Source organism: Aythya fuligula, chromosome 2 (genome assembly GCF_009819795.1).
Source record: "Aythya fuligula isolate bAytFul2 chromosome 2, bAytFul2.pri, whole genome shotgun sequence".
Classification (NCBI taxonomy): domain Eukaryota; kingdom Metazoa; phylum Chordata; class Aves; order Anseriformes; family Anatidae; genus Aythya; species Aythya fuligula.
In genome coordinates this window covers 84,733,271-84,755,519 of record NC_045560.1, presented here as the reverse complement: position 1 = coordinate 84,755,519, position 22,249 = coordinate 84,733,271, and the positions used below count along the sequence as shown (strand labels likewise).

Here is a 22,249-nt window from a genome sequence, read left to right as displayed (position 1 = left end):
AAAAAAAAAAAAAAAAAAAAAAAAAAAAAAAGTACTGCTTATCAACCAACGGCTATCTTGAATCTGCAAGGCAGGAATCACTATCAGTTTCCTGCTCTCAACACCTCAACAAAAAGGTACTTTAGAGGTAAGAATCAGTAACAGACCATCTAATTTAAGCATTCATTTCTTGATTGAGAATGTCTACAGCACAGAACAAATACACTAGCAATCAACAGTTCACCCTTGAACCTAATCAGAGGAATGAGGCAAAAAGAGTCATTGCTCCCCTCTGTTTACTCACTTATATAAAGTGACTGTACTTGATGATTGAAAGTGCTTGCATTTTTTTTTCCCTGTGTGCTTTTCTGACCTACAAAAGTCTCAAGAAGTCTGCTGAATGCACACACAACACTGCCTAAAAACATTGTATAACCGGGAAACATCACACCTGCAGGAAGATCTCTCCAGGTTAAACAAGGAAGATCCAGGTTGATGGTTACCATGCCCAACTTTCTCACCAATCTCCTGCTCCCTATCACCAAGAACTTAAGGGCTTTATTATTTGTTTATTTTCTTTTAAATAGAGTGTATATTGTATGCGCACACACACACCCCTCCATGAAATTCAGTGACCTCAAACTTTGCTGTTGAAGCTGCCAACAGCAAATTTATCTGGTGTCTCCATAACATAGGGATCAAGTGAAACTCAGTATAGAAAGTCATTTCCAATTTCACAGTCCAAGGTGGTAGGTGAAACTTGCATTGCATCACTGTTTTATTTGCCTCCCACTTTTCAGAAAGTCAAGGACAAATTTAAATCTTGGAAGGGGACCAAGTTTTACTTTTTATATTACTATGTACCACGGAATACTTGAATACCTCAGTCCAACTACCTGCCATCCATACACATTGATGACAAAGTATTCTGAGACACTCACCCTGACAATTAATTAATTACAGGAGTTACCATACAGTAAGCTGTACAAACAACTACAAGCATCACATCTCTAAAATGCAGTGTGGTAATGATTTATGTATGCACTCACTACACCAGAAGAAGAAGCTGAATTGTTATGCTTTGAAACATTACAAAGAAAGCTATATACCTCCATTTTTTTTAAACAAACCTGACAGTACTAGTGCCTTCTATATATGCTTTAGCCCACCCACTGTCCCCTTACTCATTTCAAGATTTATATTTCTACATAGAATCCTCAGATTTTATTTTAGAAAAACAAAAGCTTTAGCAAATTTTTTTATTATTATTCTAAGGAAGTACACAGACAAAACAGAAAACGCAGTTTGAATTCACCTTAGTGAATTAGGGAAAATATGCACACACAGAAACAAACCAGTGAAGCCTGGATTTCTACAACTTCATGTCTTGTTTCCTTTATACTTCTTGATATGGGAATCCTGATGTTCCTGTGACTGGTGGCACCCTCATTTGACAAGATATAGTATGTGTTGTGGGAAGAATGAGTACCAAGCTAATTGCTGCTGTTATTCTGAGTTAGCCTATACCAAACCAATCTGATAGGAATAGTAAGTGAATCCAAAAAAAAAAAAAAAACAAAACAAAACAAACAAACAAACAAAAAAAACTCTTTTTTGTTTTAAATTTGGAGGCATTATAAGCATATTGCTTTTTCTTTCTTTTAGCACCATTTGCTAAAGATGACAAACTAAGTTGACAGTGCTTTCTGCCTGTCTCCCACCCTTTTCCTTTCAAATGAATTTTGAAAATGATGACCTGTTTCAATCAAACAAAAACTTTCATGAAAATGGCCAGGCAAGACAAGAGACAAACTAACTTTCCAAACTGCTGTTTTTCCCTATCTGATAATGAACACTTGCACACATCAGGGAGGACTTAGCCATGGTACATTTGATTTGCCCATCAGCACGCTAATTTAAAAAACAACAACAAAAGCACACTGTAAGTGGTTAACAAAAACATAGGTAAATACTAGTGGAAGTTCTCAAGAAATCTTCACTAAATTTACTGATAAATATATAGGAGTGCTGCTTCCAACTACTGTTAGACTATGGGACTGGAGTAACTGGTGTGCCCAGCCAGCATGATAAAATGCAGTGGGGACACAGAGGAGGGTACATACGTAGTTAACAGCCTCCATGGTAACACAGATGAGGACACCACTCTCACGCCTGTCTAGGGTATTTGGAAAGTTATTTGACTACAGGCTGAATTGAGAAAAAGAAATAATCACAGCACATCTAGAAACCATGACTCTTCTAAACACCAAGATCTCCCACTCCTGTTGCAGCCACTCCAGTAGCATGGCCTCATCCAGGCAGCTGGAAGCTAGCCTAGGTGCCCAGGATTTTACATAATATGTAATGGCAACCGTGGTTCACTTGGCAAGGCAGAAATGCCACTACTAGGCATAGGAACACTTTTGCTCCACATCGTTTCACCAGCTGTCCTCGGTACCTGCTCTGCAGACATCATAACCCCACGTGGCATACATGAGTTTTGCTGGTGCTGGTGGGGTCATGTCAACTAAGGACAAGGGCTCATTTCCCCCCCATGTCAGAGGCTATACAGTTATCCTCCCTCCTCTTCCCCTCCTCCAAAACACACCTGCATAATGCAAATACATCACACTTGTGGGGGTGAATCAAGGTTGAATGGTTAAGACAGCTGCTATATATGACCCTATGCTTCTTCTTCAAAAACTACTATTTCTCCTTCTAATGTGAGCTAGATAATATTACCACTTATCTCTCCCTCCAAGCTGAAGTGGTCCTCAAATAAGGAAAGTGATCTCATCAAATCCAGTTTATTTGCTGGATTAAAGAATTGACATGGAAAAATGGCAATTATTAAGCTAAGGTCTAGTCATACAGAGCATGAAATAAATAGAAATACTCTTCTGATATTGCATTACATCTATAAGTCTTTCAAACCACAGTATTCTTCTGATCAAAGTAAAAACAAAACAAAAGTTGGAAATTCTTAAGAGAAAAAAAAAAAAATGAATGAAGGAAAGAATGAAAGAAAATCAGCAGTTTCCTGCTTGTCCCAGATGGAAGTATTTGAAACTTCACAGATGTGGCCCACCCAAACACATCCCGTACAGACAGACACACCTGTGGACACATGTTCCAGAGCAGAATGAATGGATGGAGTGCTACAGCCACTCCTCTTTCATTCACCTGTAAAGCTATGAAATATCTAGGTCTTTGCAGATGTGTCTTCTGATTCAACTCAGAAATCACATCTGGACAAAGAAGGAGCACTAACAGTACTTACTAACAGCACTTACTCAAGCTTTGCTGTACTCTAGCCTTGATGGAACAAAGGCTCCGAGTCATTAAGGAACTTGAATGCCCACACACACTCCCACGCACAAATAGATCTGACTTAGCAATAGATCTGACTCATCCAGTATCTGTCAGGCTTAACTCACACACATAGTAAATCCAGCATAATCAGAACATGAGAGACTTGCAGCCCATATGAAGATCATCTCTGGAAAAAAGGAGATTAAAAAAAATAAAATAGAAAAAAGGAGTCCCACAGAGCAGACTCTTTGCAGGTGCTGTAACTCATGCAAAAACTCTGAAGTAAGAACCCTGGTCATATTCTGCATGTTGATATGTACACTACTGGTCACTGTACCTTTTTTTCCAGTTTTTCCAAAAAGGAAAAACTTGACAAAGAAAATTAGATCTATGAATTACCCCAGTTTTTAACTCTAGTTACAGTAACACTTCATTCTCTACCAGGCCAAAATAAGAGTGAATGAAGAGAGATGAGTGCCAGAATGGGAAACGTATCGTTGACAGGGAAAGCATAGATCAGAGTGCACGAAGTCACCCATCAGCCAGTTTGCTGGTTGAAAATTATAAAGCAGAATGACTCATATTTGACTTTGCAGGGGTCTGCCTAATAACAGTCCATTAAAAGCTGCCGAACTTGATCTACTTACTCTCTTTAACCCCATCTAGGTCAAAATGACAAGACATATTAGTGTAAATTTAAACTTTTAACAAACAATCAGATTTATAGTCCAAAAGCAGCACTTAGTTCTTGCCAAAAACTACCATGATTCCCAAAATAGTAATTTTAAACATATAGTACGTTATTAAGAATGTTGTCAGAATGAACAGAATTACCCACTTTAAAACAGCAGAGATGGAGAAAAACAGTAATAAAGAAGAAATTATTGTGGTCTTGCTCCCACTGAAGTCATATTTCTCATGAAGACTTCAAAGGGAGGGGTGGAGGGAAAGATGGCCTTTATCCAACTTTGTGCAAATCACACAACTGAGTGTTTTTATTTGGATTAAATCAGGTTGGATACAACGCTGATCTCCTGGAGTCTGACAGTAAAACACGCTCTGAAAATATTTGCTCTTGTAGAGTGACACCATTTCCCATCGTGTTTTTCTAGCCTTTGACTGAAGTTTATAAGACATTTCAAATGTTCTCTTGACACTGGCATTTGCTATCTAGATGCCACCAAACCCTTGCAGGGATTCCTGTATCTGGAGTTCATTGAAACGTTATCCCAGATAGCTTCTTCTAGTTCTGGGATACTGACAACAGTAACACCTTTTCAGCCAAATAGAGTTAGCACAGACTTCACACAAGCCAGAAACTTAGCACAAGATGTGAAGTTTCAAGGCCAGAGAAATCTACTCAGTAATGAAACTCAATGTACAGAATTGTTAAACGCTGCAGGATAATGTGCATAAAATATTTTGGGGAAGTAGGGGTGTTTTACAAGACTTAGATAAAAATCAATGTTTCTAGCACACTTTGTTGTCCTTAAGACAAAACACAACAGATAAATATATTTATTTTTAAATAGTGTGGGAAGGAAACTCTGCAACAACCCTCTAAAGAAATCTTTCTTCCTCAAAATGCACCACTGTACTGCTTCTAACTCTTCTACACCCGTAAGAAAATATTCTCGACTTTACTCCACCCACTCTGATAAGAAAAATGGCCCATAGAATATAATGGTGTTCCTCTTTCAGAAGTCCACCAGGTAATGTCTCGTCCCATCTAACTAATTCTCAGTCTCTCACCCAAAACTGATATTAACATATAAACCTTACATGGTGTCCAAGGAAATTTAAGTTCTTTGGTATCTATATTAATTTATGTTGTTCCCTTTCTTTCATTAATCAGTATGCAGCTACTTTCCCCACACGTACACACTGGCACCAAAAAGGGCAAGTAAGCTACGAAAGGTAAAATTAAAGGATAATGTAAGATCCTTAGTTTTATGTAAGTATAAGCTCCTTGAGCAAAAGAACCTTTAAATATGAAAACATTTAAAAATATTTCACATTTTATCCAGCCTGTTGAAAAAAAAGTGAACCTTGTCAAATTATGTTTTTTTTTTTTGTTTGTTTGCTTGTTTTGGTTTTGTTTATTTTATTTTTTAATTCAGGTGAAGCTTAGATCACAGACACATTTTAGAGGGGGAAAAAAAGTACGCAACCCTGAGGGAAAGGTATACCTGCTTTGATATACTATTCTTAAAGACATTTTCTGTACTGCAGGATACCAGCTGGTATATTTCCTGTAGTATACTCAATTCAGAGACATCTGCTTGCTAGTAGACCAAGGATGAAGCTTGGGGTTACGAGACCTGGAATTTATTCCTGGCTAAGCAACTGATTTGTGGTGCATAACCGAGAGCCTTGCTCTGTCCCTGTTTCACCACCATAAAATACAAAGATGACTTCTAGATGCACCAGTTTCCTTAAACAAAATGTAAATATATATGCAGTGAACTGCACTGTAAAAACTGTGGCTCCAATTATAAGCGAACTCCCGAGTATAGTGGCAACTGCAGGAAAGCTTTATAGTTGCACTCTCTTGGTCAGAGCCCAGCTGCCTTCTGGAGAAACAGGACTGAACAGATTCATGTAGGTACTGTAGATGCCAAATAATAATGAGAACACTAATCCTGAATATTGCAGCTGCTGATAATGCCCATCGCTAAACAATGCAGAAAGTATCACATTCACCATTGCCGTCAGCATGCACTGTTACAGATTAAATAAAAAATAAAAATAAAAATAAAAATAAAAATAAAAATAAAAATAAAAATAAAAATAAAAATAAAAATAAAAATAAAAATAAAAATAAAAATAAAAATAAAAATAAAAATAAAAATAAAAATAAAAATAAAAATAAAAATAAAAATAAAAATAAAAAGGAGGGGGAGATACGTGGTCTGTAAGAAACCAAGATAGTCTAAAGAAAAAAAATAATTCAGTGCATATAGCTTAAGGTTATGAGGAAAGCGCCTGCTAATATGCAGCAGGCTCCCGTAATTGTGCAGCTGAAGTAATAATACCCCAACAAAATACCATTAAAATGTGTAGTGTTTAACAACTGTGCCAATTTTCATGCATGTCAGTTTATTCCACAAGCTGGCTTATCCACTTTTAAAAGCTCCAAAATGATTTAAACAAATTATACCCACTACACTTTAAAGGTAGGAGACCATACTAAATCCTGGTTAAGTCTATTAATTTTAAGAGTGAAATACCAGGGAGAAAAATGGATTCACAGTGAACTTTTCAAGTGGGGAGAGAGTTAAATACTGCTGTGGTTTTGTTTTTTGGTGTAACACATCAACAAGCTTCAGACAATTTATGTTCTCATCCTAAATGTACTGGAATCATCTATGATACAAAAATAAGTGACAGAATTAACACATTTTTTAATCTACATTGCTTTCAAAATCTGCCTTTTTTTTTTTTTTTTTTTTTAATTTTTTGCTTAGATTGTTCTCCTTCAGTAATGGATGCTTTCTCTTCTACCATCTCAGCATGCTCGAGACAAAGGCAAAACTTAATGTATCTATCATCAGAGCCAGAACACACAGCATAGTCCATCTGCTACTGCAAACCTCAAACAGAGATGCTCCCCTCCTTTCCCCAGCAAGCTTGCTAGCTCTACTACTCTGTCTGCAGCATGAAGTCAAATGCTGTGTTTCCCCCCCCCCCAGTCCCCTTTAGGTGGCTATAGCAAGGATACACAGGTTGTGATCTGGAGGTGTTCCAAAACTTCTCAGAAATATTCTTCCCCAGGGCCAAATGTTTTCCCCATCAGCAGTGAAAGCATTCAGTGCTTTGGCATTCTCCTAGCAGCCTATCCCTCCATTTGCCACCCAACATGCATGCACACTCCCATCTCCCTGGCTGCTTGCAGTGCTGAAAGGATTACAAATGCCTCAGGCAAAGCAAAGATAAAGAGGAAAACACTTTAGTGCTGGGCATCATCCCAGTGAGGACACAATTTCCAAGCTCCTCCTCAACAGATTGTGTGTGTGCATGCACACACGTCTGTATTTAGTACTAACAAAATTAAGGAAGGAGAGGAGTTTAATGAATGAGTAGGATCACTGTCAAGAATTTTATTACAACACCTTGTTTTTCATAAAGTGTCATTAAAAGAAAACATCTACCATGCTCTGTGGTGTGCCAAGTTTATAGCAGGCAGGAGACCCCAGTAGTAGCCTGCAGTTTGCCCCCAGCTAACTTCTCTTTCACTGCCCTCCTTGCCTTCCACCCAGTATCTCCACTCCCTGCAGAACTTACGCTTAGTTTCAAGTGGCATACTGCATCATTTATTTATTTATATGTATATTTTTTAAGGCTAACCACTAAACTAGAACATGAAATACCAGATTCTGCATTCACCACATTGATGCTCTCCACTTTCACCTAAGTTGGCAGAAAAAGAATAAATACCTGGATCTGGTTGGACTCCCCTATGTCAAATCTGCTTCAAATACTTGTTGAGTGTAAAAATTCAACATAAAAGAGCAATAGATTTTGATACCTGGTGCTGGGGATGATTTAGGGTTTTCATACTCAAAAGGTCATGAGAATTTATGCAAAAAAGTATGCAGAAATATTAAGTACATTATCTTGAGGGGAGTTTATTTAAATGCAATGTTGGCTTCAGTATCTGCTATTGGTTCTCACTATTTTTGACAATTCACCAAACAATTACAACACATAACATTTACAGTGTTATGTTAATTCATAATTTAATGTTAATTCACAACTTAATAGTAAGAATCAGTAATACATAGACCACTGACTGCAGCAAATTGCCCCAAACAGGAAACTGCTATTACAAATGCTTTTGGGAATATTCAACAATTTGAATTGTGACACTGAAGATTTTTCCTTAGTAGGATTGGAAGGGAGGACATATATCATGTCTGCAAGCACTCATAAGATTCCACTGTTTGTGCTCACTTGTAATTATATAAGATGAAAAAGATGTTTGATTCAGAACATCTGCAGTGGAGCAAGTCCCTCAAATTTTCCTAGAACAAATGCAGGAAATAAATAGCACAAAGAGAAGAAAGAAGTAAGAAGCACCCAGATTTGATATGGAAACACTAATGTTAGGACTGGTGCTCCCTTCAGAAATACAAAACAGACTGCTGGAAAAGTTGGCATGTTCCAAAATTCTTATTTTCCTTCAAAGGTAGGAGAACTTGAAACAATGCAATAAAGAGAAAAGAAACATGCATTGCAGATAAATCAGGAAGATAATCATGCTTTGTCTAAGACCGAGGTTCAAACTTTACCACTGACTCAATATGTACATTGAGTCTGCAAGCAGGTGCCCATGCTGCATTTGCCAGTGCTTTCACCCACACCACATCTTAATTTATTCTCTAACTTTTTACCCTAAGGCTTTTTTATTATTTTTTTTTTCTCCAAAACAAATGAATTTGGCTCTCAATTGCATTGTGCTGGAGGCAGTGTTAGTACATAGTGACTAAAATGAAAAGTAGACCACACAGAAGGGTATACCAAATTATTCCAGAGAAAAACAATGTTAAAATTGGATTAAAGCAGAATATCATTAAAGTAATATGATAAAATAAATAAATAAATGATTTATTTTATAATCATCTCAGATGAGATGAAACTGAACAAAAATGTGAAAATATCAGGAAATTGGAAAGCATATTTAAACTCCCAGCCCACTTTAAACCTCTGCTTTACTTGTATTCTGCACCAAACGTGCATACAAATATTGCCTGTATCTCCAGCTCAGATGCAGCTGCATTTTAAGAACATTTTGAGCTTTTCTCCACCCTCCTGCCCTCTCCTCATGTTTTTATCACTTTGATTCTCTCAAGAAAAAAAAATTTGGATGGTTTGTTTAGTGAGATAATAGTCAAGATTCAAGCCAAACTCTTAAGGAGTATTGGACCATGAGAACCTGCCTCTCAGAGACCAAGCACACCCCTAGTCACTCAAGAACAGGCTCTGAATGTTTAAGAGTCTTCTTCTTTATACAACTTCAATCTATGCCACAGTGCCTCCTCATTTTTTAAAATATCCTTGTAAGGACACAGCTTTGCATTCTACAACTAGGAAATACTAGGAAAACGTGAAAGTTTTCTCAGTTCCCTTGTTGAAACTTCCTCTTCCCCACAAGAGCTATGGACCTTCTGCTTTCTGCTGAAAGTCTCAAAGTAGGCAGAGCAAAGAGATGATCAGGCAGCAAACACAGCTTGTGACACACAGTTGGGAAGTTCTGAGGGCAGTGAGCAAACAGGGCAGGCAAAATAAATGAGCACTATTTTTACTTTATTATGCAATAATATTTACTTGTTATCATGGGCTGGCAATATATCTCCGAGCAGTTGGAATAGAGCTGATAGGCACAAAGCAGAAGCTATACTCTTGTGTTTTGGTCATCACTTATCCTCCATCCACTGAATGGCAGAGGCTTTCATCTCAGAAAAAAGATAACAATTCAAGACAGCAATAAACACTTGTTGATACACTGGTGTTAGGTGTACAGGCTACCCTCCCTTTTCAGAGAGCACAAGGATCATCTGCTTTCATACTGAGTGGGTAAGAAAATGCGTCATTTTATACATAGCATTAATGACAAAGAACTGTGTAGTCTTTAAATGCAAAATCAGATCCTATCTGAGAGGCAGGCATTAAAGCAGAGGACAGAAGAGAAAAAAAAAATCCTGATTCATTAACTAAAGATAAGAAATATTAGCATTGAAATGGAAAGGATAAAACTTTAAAGGGTTAAACTTGGTACAAAGTATCTTGCTCTTGTTTACACATCCATACATGCTTAAAACCTCAACAAGAGACAGTGAGACTGCTGTGCCAATTCATGCCTCATTTCTGCCTCTTCTGAAGCATCTTAAAATCGAGTCATTATAGACTTCTGGTTACCCAAAATGTGATGGGTAAGCTATGGGTGCTATGGTTTGCCATTTTTTTGGACTATGGTAGTATTTATTACGATTTGTAACAATGGATATCATTGAGATTTAAGACATTTGTTATTTTTCTCAGGGTCAGAGCTTTGCTCAGAGTTTGTAAATTAAATCATCTGTCTCAAGAAAAATTAAGGATATACTAAGAAGTGAAAGCTAAAGATCAAAGTTCCAGTCAACATAATCTTTTCTCAATAGACCTGAAAGCCTATTGAGTGACAGCATTAGAAATGTCAAAACCTGCCTTTTGACAGTAGTATGGCAAAATGAATGAGTTCATTTACCAAGGATCTCATCTGTAAAGTGGGATGCAGAGTCGATAAAAACAACTGATGGTGCTCAACAGCACCTCTGATTCTGGTTCCAGAAAACCAGATTCTGATTCCAGAAAATACATCAGTGAAATCTTGTGGGGAAACTTGTATTAAAAAAAAAAAAAAAAAAAAAAAAAGTTAGACCTATGTTAGACATGGTTTCATGGTTTGTGTTTTTTGTTGTTGTTGTTGTTGTTGTTGTTCTTTGTTTTGTTTTTTGTTTGTTTGTTTTAGGAATCTCCTCTAGTCTGTGTTAGCCCTTTTCCATCCAACATTATATCAGAATTTTATTAATACTCTTTTACTTGCCTTTATGTGTCAATTTTTTAAATAAAGTAAAAGACAAAAGTTAGAAGAGCCTTTCTCCCCCTGCTTTTAGAATGTACTTTATAAGTATTGCCTTAGAAGGACCACCACCTTTACCAGCATAACCAAAGAAAGCTGTTTTTATTTTCTTTCAATTTTTAGACACATTTCTGATGTGTAGTCCACTTTCTTAGAGGAAAAAAAAAATGATTAAGGATGCCAGAGTTGTTCCCTGAATGACAAAGAAACAGGAGAGCTGGAACTACGGTAAAAATTCCACTGAAGTCACTATAAGCATTCCCACTGGTCTCCACCCAAAAAAAAAGTGCAAGACTGGCAAGCCTGGAATTCATTCGACTCCAGCTCCAGCCTTTCAATACCTATAATTACTCCCAAAGGACTAATGAGGAAGCCAGTTCTCCATCTCGTAAGACATGCTGACAGACAATCAGGAAGCAAGACACTGGGTGCTGTGCACCAGACGAGATGAGGCTAGCCCTTAAAAGGCTAGGAAAGGCAGTGAGAGAAGTGGATTTTTTTAATGAATCCAACATTTCCAATAATCTCGTCCTACAACAGAAAAACATTCATCTGTTCAGTCTTTCTTCTCAGGCAGTCCTATTTTAAAACCATCTGTTTCATGAAATGGCTCTATTTATATAGTATAAATGCAATAAAGCCCTCTGAAAAAAGTGGGACACAAGACAAGGAACAAGGGAGAACAATCTGGTGCACAAGAACTGCTCTGGATGAATTTCGACACCTTGCACTGGTCAGATAAATTGCATTATTTCAATTCTTTACATACTCTTTAGTATGGGCTGTCCAGACTTACCTGAAGATATGGTAAGCTCTTGCTTACAATTATACTTGATCCTCAAAAACACTGCCAAAGATATAAAATATTTATTTAACTATTTAAATAATATTTATTTATTTAAACCTGTACTGAAATACAGGATGTTCTTCCCCTACAAAAGATCCAACTAATACTTATGGTCAAAGATTCACTGCAAGAATTATTCAATTTTGAAATGCATTATAAGCATTGGACTTTTTCAACTTTAGACATGATAAAAACAGCAAATCAGCATCTCTGAAGTTCGCAATAAATCATTCACAATAAATCACCTCCCAAACAAGATAATTCTAGTAAAAATTCAATTCATGGCTCACTCTTAAAAGGCTTTTCAACATTTTATTGCACTCCTTTAATGATCTAATTTTATAATGTAATTCTTCTTTACTTATCTTGGATCATCACCTTAAGCTCTAATTTCAAAGAACAAATACAAAGGTAAGTTGTCCCCTGGAGTTTTCAAACACTTCAAGATTTGACTAGCAAGGTTGGTCAAATTAAACTTCAAATATCATGGCAAATCTTCTGAAATTCCTCTTGAATATATCATCTCTCACAATTTGGAAGAGAAAGTGAACATCCTCCAACAGATGTTCAGACCAAACATTGATTTAGGATGCTAATACCTCGTCCTGCAGATGTTAAGCTTTGAGTTCATTCCTGACTTTTGGTAAAATGTAGCTCCATAAACCAACTCAGAGCCAGTTCTATGTTGTGGATTATTAAACTGAACCAAGAGGGGGAATGCTTTGTAAAATAGCATTTTTTCTCTTGCAAAATAAATGAGAAAGCTGCAAGTCAATAAATATCACTTCCTAAGCCCAGACAGAATTTACTTTTCCTAAGGCCTCACTAAAGACCTAAGAAAATCTGGTCATTTCCAAAATACAGAAAATATTTATGGTTATTTCTGTGGATGTCAGGATCCCTGTTTGATGGTCTGCCTCTCCATGTCTTAGAAAATCAATTTTAACAGTAAGAAGTAGGTAAACAAAAACATACAAACAAACAAAAAAAGTAGTAAAACCATTGCTATCAATCCTAAACAAAAAAGACAACCATTTAGTTTTACGTTATGGGGCTAGGATAGCAAAATTGTGCTGAACTAGAGAATGAAATATGCAGGTTATTATTTTAAATGTTATTTATTTTTATTTATATAATGTTATTTATTTGTATATATAATGTATATAATGTATAAATATATATATATAATATATTAAATTTTATATAGTATATATAATATAAATATAATGTGTATATATAATGTATTTAATGTATAAATATAAATGCATGTTTTTTTTAATGTTATGTCCTTTTAAATTCAGACTAATATACATGCATATACACATGCACACATTAATGTACATAATAAACAGATGGATGTCCTTATTAATCACCCAATCCCTCATAAAATAAATATATAAAAATTAAAAAATAAACCAGTAAAATCAGTCAGTAGAAAATTGTGATATGATATTCAGTGACACTGTCTCATCTCTGGTTATGAGCACCATATATGATTAGTTCAGAACTCACACCGACAAATGCATTTCTTTTAAGAATAAGAAGGTTGTAACATGCATCTGAATAACAAATGACAGCACCACTCTCAAGGCAAGATCCTTCAGAACCTCAGAAGCTTTCAATACCAAGACACAAAGCCATCTTGCAGGACATTCTCATAAGCTCGTGTTCCTTGACTGGGCAAATCAAAGCCTGTTACCTGTGCAGGACTGAATACTATGCAACCTACTATTAACACTACCATTGCTAAACAGCCTATCTTCATACAAGAGTGGAAAAACATAAAAGCAGCAACCATGACTCACAACAATCTGGAAACTGAAGATAAGAACAGAGGGACAACAGAAACAGCAACAACAAAAAGGGGCAGTGTTCAAGGTGTTAACCAAAACAGATTACACTTTCTGTGAATTGGAAGAAGCAGATATTGCAGAGAGGCACAGAGAGAGCCACGATCCCTGTACAAAACAAAAATAATTAAAAAAAATAATAATAAAAAATAAAAAATAAATACAAATAAATTGAACCTTCAGGAAAGATAAAGAATTAGGAATCAGCTCATGGGATTAATCACATCACCATCAGGATGTTTAAACTAATCCTTTCTCACTGTGCTGGTCACAAATTACAGTTTACTGAGATCCGATTAAAAAAAGCAGCTGTTGCACCAAATATGTGAAAAACAATGGCCTAATGACAAGGGCCACCCAGTGCTCTTTGTTTGATCTACATAACTTCCCCAGCTCGTTGTCCTCGGGCTATCCACACACTGCAAGGACAGTTTCCTAGGTACAGGAGAAAGTGCCAGCAATGGCTCTCTTGTACTCTCTTTACAGGACTTAGCACACATTATACCACCCAGCTACCTACGTGATGATGTGACAGCTTTCTTCAACTCTGATGTGCCTGAAACACACCACTTACACTCAGCCACTCTTTACAGTAAACCAAGTTGCACCTTATGAACCTTCATTTTAAATCAGTTGCAGCTCTCAGAGTATTGTAATAGAAGCTGTAGAAACTGCTGCTCTTTTCCCAACATAAACACAAGCTTTTCGATGTGGGTTTTGAAAATGCTAAATTCTCCAGCAAAATGGCTGGAAATATCAACTGCTTGGTAGTTTAAAACCTTCCCTGAGCACTGGCCACAGTTCGAAACAGTCCAGCACTTTGTCAGATGGAGATCCAGCAGAAGGATGCTGGAACCAAAACAAAATCTTCCTTCCTCTTGAAAAGTAAAACAGAGAAGAAAAGAAAAGAAAGAAAGAAGAATAAAATAAAAAAGCAGAAACCAACATATTAGGAAGAAATACTAGAGCTCCTCTACACCAAGAACAATGGAGGACAGCAGGGACACTTAGGAATGTCCACAATGTGTGGCCAGACAGTACCACCTCCTCCTTCTCCTCCATGCCAGGCTTCCTGCAGGCTGAGCGAGCTCTGAAACACAGCAAGGCCTGAGAGCAGAAGGGAACCTGAGGCCCAGAAACAAGCTCCAACTGCCCCAGCTGTAATAATAAAAGCACACCAGTTCGTCCCACAATGACTCTTCATTATAAAGAAAACACAGTTTAGAGAGGTTTACTTTTCTCTTCATGAAGATTTTATCAACTGAATTTCTATTTTTTTTTTTTTTATTATTATTGCATACAGCAATAGGTGAGGTTTTTAGAAGTATTGTGAACAAGGTGCATAAATGTTACTATTCCTAAAGTACAAAATCTCATGGTTGAATCCATATTGAAAATTTTAAAACTTTACCCCAAGCTGCTTTGTGAAACGATTAGCATTTTACTTCCTGGAAGAAAAAAAAAAATATATATATATATATATATTAATTATATATATAAATATTATAAATATAAAAAATAAAAATAAAATTCCTAGAGGTCTGTAATTTCTCCAGACATAATTGTCTAAAAGCACTAGAATTATATATGTTTTTATTATTATTTTGGTACATTGTTGTTTGTTTTTAAGTGAAAAGGATGTTCTTCATTCAGAATCAAGTTATAACTTCCTATCTCAGCAGTCACTTTCCCAAAGCACCCTTCCCCCACCTTCTCCACTACCTTTCCCAACAGGTGAGAATAACGTGTAACACTCTTTCTTTAATCAAAGCAGTTGTCAGAGTCCTTTGTTGTCTAACTTGCTAGAGGTTCTTGTACCTTGAGGCTCTGGACAGCCACCAGGGCAAGGAACACGACCTCTGGGCATTCTTTCATGCCCAAGTAAAGAAGCCAAAACTCAAGACCAATATCTGAATAATCTCTCCATGCACATTTTTTCAAAGCCACTCCTTCATATCTGTCCACATAAAACATGCTTGAGAGATTAAATACAAAGGTGTGACTGACTACTGCAATACCCCTCGCCAACCACAAAACACAAGCAATGGCCCACTCTTATCAGTTGGACATGTGGCTGTGAACAAGCCTAGCACATCTTTTCTTGCTAAGACTCCACTTCCATACCCTTCCTTAAGTTTTCAGCTGTGCCTTAAATAAAGAATAATTTTAAAAATCAGCCCTGATCTTTCAAGGCCTACATGGACTGTTTTCTCTTATTCCCAAATGAACTGCCAGCTTCACCTCCAACCTGCCTTTGCAACTTGCTATTTTACCATCAGGCCTTCCTCTCACTCAGTCACTCTTCAGAGATGCTGCTTGTCAGCATCTGCAAATCCCTTCACTGTTCTCCTCTCCCTCCTACACTGCTTTGCCTATGCCTTGAAAAAGCAGCATAAGCACCGCTGTTCACAATACAAGACAAACTTGCTCCACTATTCCTTGGTGCAACTATTTATTGCTCATCCCTTGGTTTCAGGTGGAAACACTTTGCCCTGCCCCAGGTCTCCTGAGTGGTTACCAGGATAGTTCTCTTAAACTACAGCTCCTCTGTATTAAAGATCTCCCTTTTCTCCTCAGTTTAACACACACACACACACACACCTTAAATATATATTTTTAAGGGTTACATAAATATTTAAGAAGATTGGCCTGGTGTATTGGACTTCAAAATTGTTTTTAAGAGAGGAAAGAAAGGATACATTCAGCATGTACTAAGAAGGCACAAATATGAAAGTCAGGGACCACTTCATGTGATAACTGCCTTTCCAAAATAAAATATTCATTAGTAAAACTCTCTTCATAAAAATCTGCATAGAGTGAGCCAACTCATACAGAAAGTGAACAATTTACATGTGTTTACTTCAAAGCAATGGAATGCCAGGTAAGCAGCCCAATATATGTAAGTGACTGAATATAAGTGACATGCAGTGGTGTGAACCATTAGAAAATGGCAGACTGAGCTCATCTACCAGCCAAAGTGTGAAACCGAGGAAATGCTGGAGAACAAATTCAATCTATTACTTTTGTTTGTGTTAAAGTATATTATCACTACAGAGATGCAGTTGTTGAAGTTAAAAAGGATAGCTTTTCATAAAAACAGAACATTGTAAACACGCTGTTGGATTGTGGATAAAAAGCTGTATTAACTGCTTAAATCTTAATTTGCATATGGCAAGAAAACACAATAATAAAATTACCAGGATAAAAAGAACTATCATGGCTTTGCACACTTGCCAGAGCCTGTCCTCCTACATTAAAATCCCCAGCAGGTTAGTTTAAATCCTTAAAAAGGGAAAATATCAACAAGCAATAGGAGATGAAGACATTTAAGAAAGTTCTTCATATAAAGAACATAATTCTCTTTTCAACATAAATAAAAAAAATCCCTTTAAGCAAGAAACAAGACTTATTATTTCCTATTTATGCTACTGTTATTGCACCACAATGATTAAAGATAATCTCAACAACAATGAAAATGAAGCAGTTTCATATTAATTAAGTACTCACTGAAGAGACAACTTTATCCATGTCCCCAGTGTAAAGCATTTTAAGATTTCACAAAAATTTTATCTCTGTATTTGTCTCTTAGTATTTCAGTCATCTCATAAGCCTTTGATAGTTCGGTAAAATAGAACAGGATAAAAGAATAAAGACTTCAGTAAGTACTGTAAAAATATTCTATTTAATGGATCTGAGTAACATTAAGAAAATATCAGGTCCTAATGTGAAACTGGAGTCACAGTGATCAGCACGTAGGCTTGTACAATCAGTCAGAAATAAGCAACACTCCCAATAGAATGACCTTGTGACAACCATAGAACTTTAACTATTAAAGATAAACACTTTGCATGGCTGGGAGTGTTGCACAGGAACACACTAATGGAAAGGGGACAAGCACTTGCTGCTGCAGAAGGCAGTAGTAGAGATATTGGAGATTTCCTTCACCTAGATCTTCGCTTTACGAACCAAGTAAAGGATATAAAAGTCTTCCTGTCTCACTGTTTGTCTTTAGTAGCTTTCCCCCTAAATCTGTTTCTATAATGTTTTTTCCTATATAAAATAATGTCTGCTCACACTGTAAAAATGATTTTATATCAACATTCATATATGTATTGCATATGCAAAATGCACACAATACACCTAGCATTATGACAACTATAAAGTAAAAAATACACAAATAAAACACTCAAGAAACCTTATAAACCATTTTAGCATATTAAAACAAAAGGTTTGTCTGCCTTTAAATGCCTCAAAATAAAATGTTAGATATTTATTAGAAGAATGCTTATGAGCTCATGCTATATAGCTCATGACATTTCCAGTTTCAATTCAACTTTTCTTTTTAAGACACGATCTTCATAACTTATTATGTTTTTGCCTTTAAGATCTATCTGCACGAACTCCCTACTCTTTTTTCTTTTTTCTTTTTTTTTTTTTTTAAGACAGTGTTACCATCTAATGCAAAAAGTCACAGATGGTTTGCTACTATAACTATGCAGCAGATAAAAACAAACACCATAACAGGACTGCTTTTGAGTATGCTAACTCAGCAAAGTTTCTAGTGTGATGGCTACTTTAAAGGTTACAAAGGAGAAGATATTTTACATAGAAAACTTGCATTTCCTATGCAATAAACTTACCTAAGTTTCAATAAAAAGAGAAAAGTGTTCTCCTCATCATTTATGTATGTGAAGCATCTTTCTCTATGAAGTTGGCATTCTTCCACCTCAGAGACTGTCTACTGAAATGCCCATCTTGGCTTGCATTACGGAAAACAGGAGCAACAGGCATGCTTTGATAAGGCACAAAGCCAAAGTGAGTAATACCTTACAGAAAACACGAACTTGCTGAGATGCATAAAAGTAGTAAACTTATTTATGTTACCATTTTTAAAAATCTATCTCACCAGAAGTAGCTACATACCCAGTTTTTGGTTTCATGGAAAGAGACGGGCATCTTCACCTGGTTCCTAACACAAACAGCATTCTGTGACAGTATTCTAGTACACGTTTTTTACTATTTTACAATATATATACACACACATATATATATATTACTATTTTACAATATTTACTATTTACAATATTTTACCCTTAATTCTTTACATATAGGTATATGTAATATATATATACATACATACATATAAAATGTCCTGAAATAAACTGATATTAGTGCCAGAAGGATATCAAGTCGGAAACTGTTCTTAGCATTCATTACCAACATGTAAAAAGAAGGGTACCCCCAAGTCTTCTCATCCAGCATTATCTTACAATACAAAGCTTCACTTTTCTTCACTTCTCATTTAACTCTGAATATTTACTTATGCTTATAAAATATAAGAAGTACTATCTTTAGTGTTATGAATTCCTATTATATCCATCATTAAATGTCCATAACAACAGCATGATGCTTTTACTACTACTACTAGTCAGTCCAAACTATCAGTAGTTCCAGTTCTCCTAACCGTGCAATCAGGAACTTGAGTACAGGGGTAGAGAAAAGCAAACAGCTGAGAAAGAACACAAGTGTATTCAGAAAATGCATTCAGGTCTGCAACACCAGGCCACAATAAGTCAAAAAATTCCACTTTCTAGAATCCTGGGCCCCTCTGTCATGAGTAACTCTATGGAAAGAACTAGCCCCCAGGTATGACACCCTCTAGACCCCAGGTACCAATTATAGGGAAAATAAGATTAGTTATTGCTCATAAACCCACATCACCTGCATTCCAATGATATGGATATAGCACTGTTACTGATAGTGACATTTATTCCCTCATTCCCCATAACAACAAAATAAGGTACATTTCAATTTTTAAGGGTCAACAGATTTTGTTGTTGTTGTTCTTTGTTTGTTTGTTTGTTTTTTTCCTTGATTATGGAATTCACCAGAACATTTCAGGGTTTCGTGACTACTACGACAACAGATCTCAGATAATCTAAGTTTGACTTCAGAGCAGATATTCTTAAACTTTTATTTACAATTGAAATGGATCTGTAATGCATGTAAAATTATCTTAATGTGTTTTACCCATGTACTTTCTAGAGTTATTTTTCTAGACTCACAGCTAAGCTATTTCAACATGACTACTTTGCTTTTTCACAGTATCTGCTTTTTTACTAGTACCATTTCCCCTCTTTTATTTTTTAAATGAGGCTGGAGCTCATAAAACCGTGGTTCCACAAGTTTTACTTCTCTTCAGCTTCACATGTTGAACAGACACCAACTGCTTTAGAAATTTAACAGGCTTCATTTTGTTTTGATTAAGTTATAACTCTTCAGAGCCATGAGATTTTCATCATCCTACATTCCCTGCTCCTTCAACATCTTGAACTTCTAAAACACCACGGCAGACTTTAAACAAATGTGGCTCACCCTTGTGTTCACATCTACTGACATCATTGCAGTTCAACCAGCACAGACGTTCCTACACATTCAGATGCATGCAACAGACAAGTTGGTGCTCTTCTGAGTCCATATACAGTGCTTTCTACCCCTTTTTAATCTACGAGGGAACAAGCTCTTATGCTTATATGAAAATATGGCTCAGTCAGTTAAAGCTGCTCAGAAATCCACTGTAAACATAAAATGTATCATTTCCAACTTTGTATTGAATAGCAAAAGATAAAGTTCAAGGGTCAAGACTAGTTCCACTGATTCTTACTTTCCATGATTCTTCATTAAAATTATTGTTTTTATGATAATCAGCACAATATTATTATTCCCCCTGAGTTGACCATTTTACTGCCATGAAGTCATTGTGTAAAATGACTAAAATAGAAAAGTTATAAGACTATTTAGTTGGGCCCTACTGTCTGATCTCTCTATCAGGGCAAACACCTCTCTTCCAAACAGAAATTAAAAAAAAAAAAAAATGCAGTAAGTTAAAAAATCATTGCATCTCACTCAGGAATGGACAAGCAAGCCAAAAGATGCATGCTGTTGAAGCAAGAAATTAAGAAGCAGTTATCACAGGGTATTAATAAACTACTTCCATTTGTCCCATGATTTCCAGATGATAAATCTGGGAAAGTGTCAAAGTGCTAGGGATGCACTAACAATACCCTATACTAGGCCTAAGTACAGTCAGCTGAGCACTCGCTCCTGACTGAAGTCAGTGTCAGAAAATACGTTCAAAGTATATTTCTACCAATGGGACAGGCTGTTTCACACAAAATAAGAATGTTTAAATTACTGTTTCTAAGACATTTTCTGTACTTTGGAAAATTTATGCAATATTTAGAATTTGTCAACAATAAAAAACTATGATAAGAATCATAAGAACTATGTTAATTAGCCAATTATTCAATATAGAAAATTCCCTTTTCCAACCATGAACTCGCATTTTCACAAGCAGTTATTCATTGCAAAAAGGCAGTGACAAAAAATGTCATTGAAGATGAAAATGTCATTGAAGAAGAAAAAATAAGAGTACAGCTGACTGTATTTATTCAAAATTGCTGTTTCCTACCTAAAAAGAAGTAGAAGAGTTGCAAGCACACGTTCCACTTCGATATTAGAAAATATAGAATAGCCAGACCAGCAATTCACAGGAATGCACAAAATTTGAAGTAATCCATGCTGACAAACACTGCCTTGGTAGGGTCACATTTCAGGCAGGAACAGTACAACATATGCCAACACCTGAATTTCAGCCAGTACTGAAATAGTAGTTAGGACAATCAACCTCATCCAATGTTGGCAAAGTAGAACTTGACAGCTAAACAAGTTTTAAAAGTATAAGGGAAAAATATGCCATGTTTGAAAAAGCGTTGCTTTAAAATTGCTTGTTCTGAGTTAGTACTTGAAGTTTAAAATCAGATTTTAACTTGAACTGGCAGGTATCTGTAATTTCTGGTTCCTCTTTCACATTTCTCTGCATTAATGAATACCCACGTTCTCAGCTGTCTTGATAGTTCCAGCAAAGATACAAACAAATTTCAAAAAATCAGCAGTGGCCTGGCACTGGAGCTAATCTATTTCTCCAAAATCCCAGAGCACTAAGTAGTACAGTGCTGACACACCAAGTGGTTCTACATGCAGGCAGTTAGGGTCCAACAGAATAACAGCGAATGGTCTGGGTATATTAATGCACAAAACAAAACTTGAAAAGCCCAGAAGCATTCAGGGGGTTTTAAAGTGAGATACAGCTTACTTTTGTTAAGATCAGAGAGAAAAATCTCAGGCACTTCTAATTGGCACTGTTATCCTGATCATGTACATTCACCCCATATGGTATCTTTTGTGGGTCTTCAGTCCACAGCGCAAGCTGTGAGTATAATCAAGGAAAGAAGAAAAAACCCACACCTTTCAGATAAGCTAGCAGAAAGGCCTTTGACTTAGATGGCAGCTGCGGGCAACCTTGAGGCATGGCTCTGACACAAGCTTTCTTTGTAATTTCCTCCAAATGAATGAAATATCAAAAATGTATGTGGCATACTCTTTGATGTAGTCACTAAGACAGTGCATAGAAAAGCGTTTCATGTACCCGCACAAGCTCATACAAATAATGAACACATGGCAGATTTTTGCATTATTGCCATTTTATGCAGGTGGAAACAATTGCAGCAGTCAAGCACTAAAGAATTGCTATTTAAAGGGTAGGTCAATAGCATAAATGTGATTTGTCAGATATTGGGA

General features: G+C 36.3%; 1 protein-coding gene across 7 annotated transcripts in view; it reads right to left on the bottom strand.

Moving 5' to 3' along the window:
• The window catches only part of SEMA5A (semaphorin 5A), a 337,450-nt gene that overhangs the window by 256,536 nt on the left and 58,665 nt on the right, over window positions 1–22,249 (bottom strand). The gene's annotated exons all lie outside the window — the stretch shown is intronic.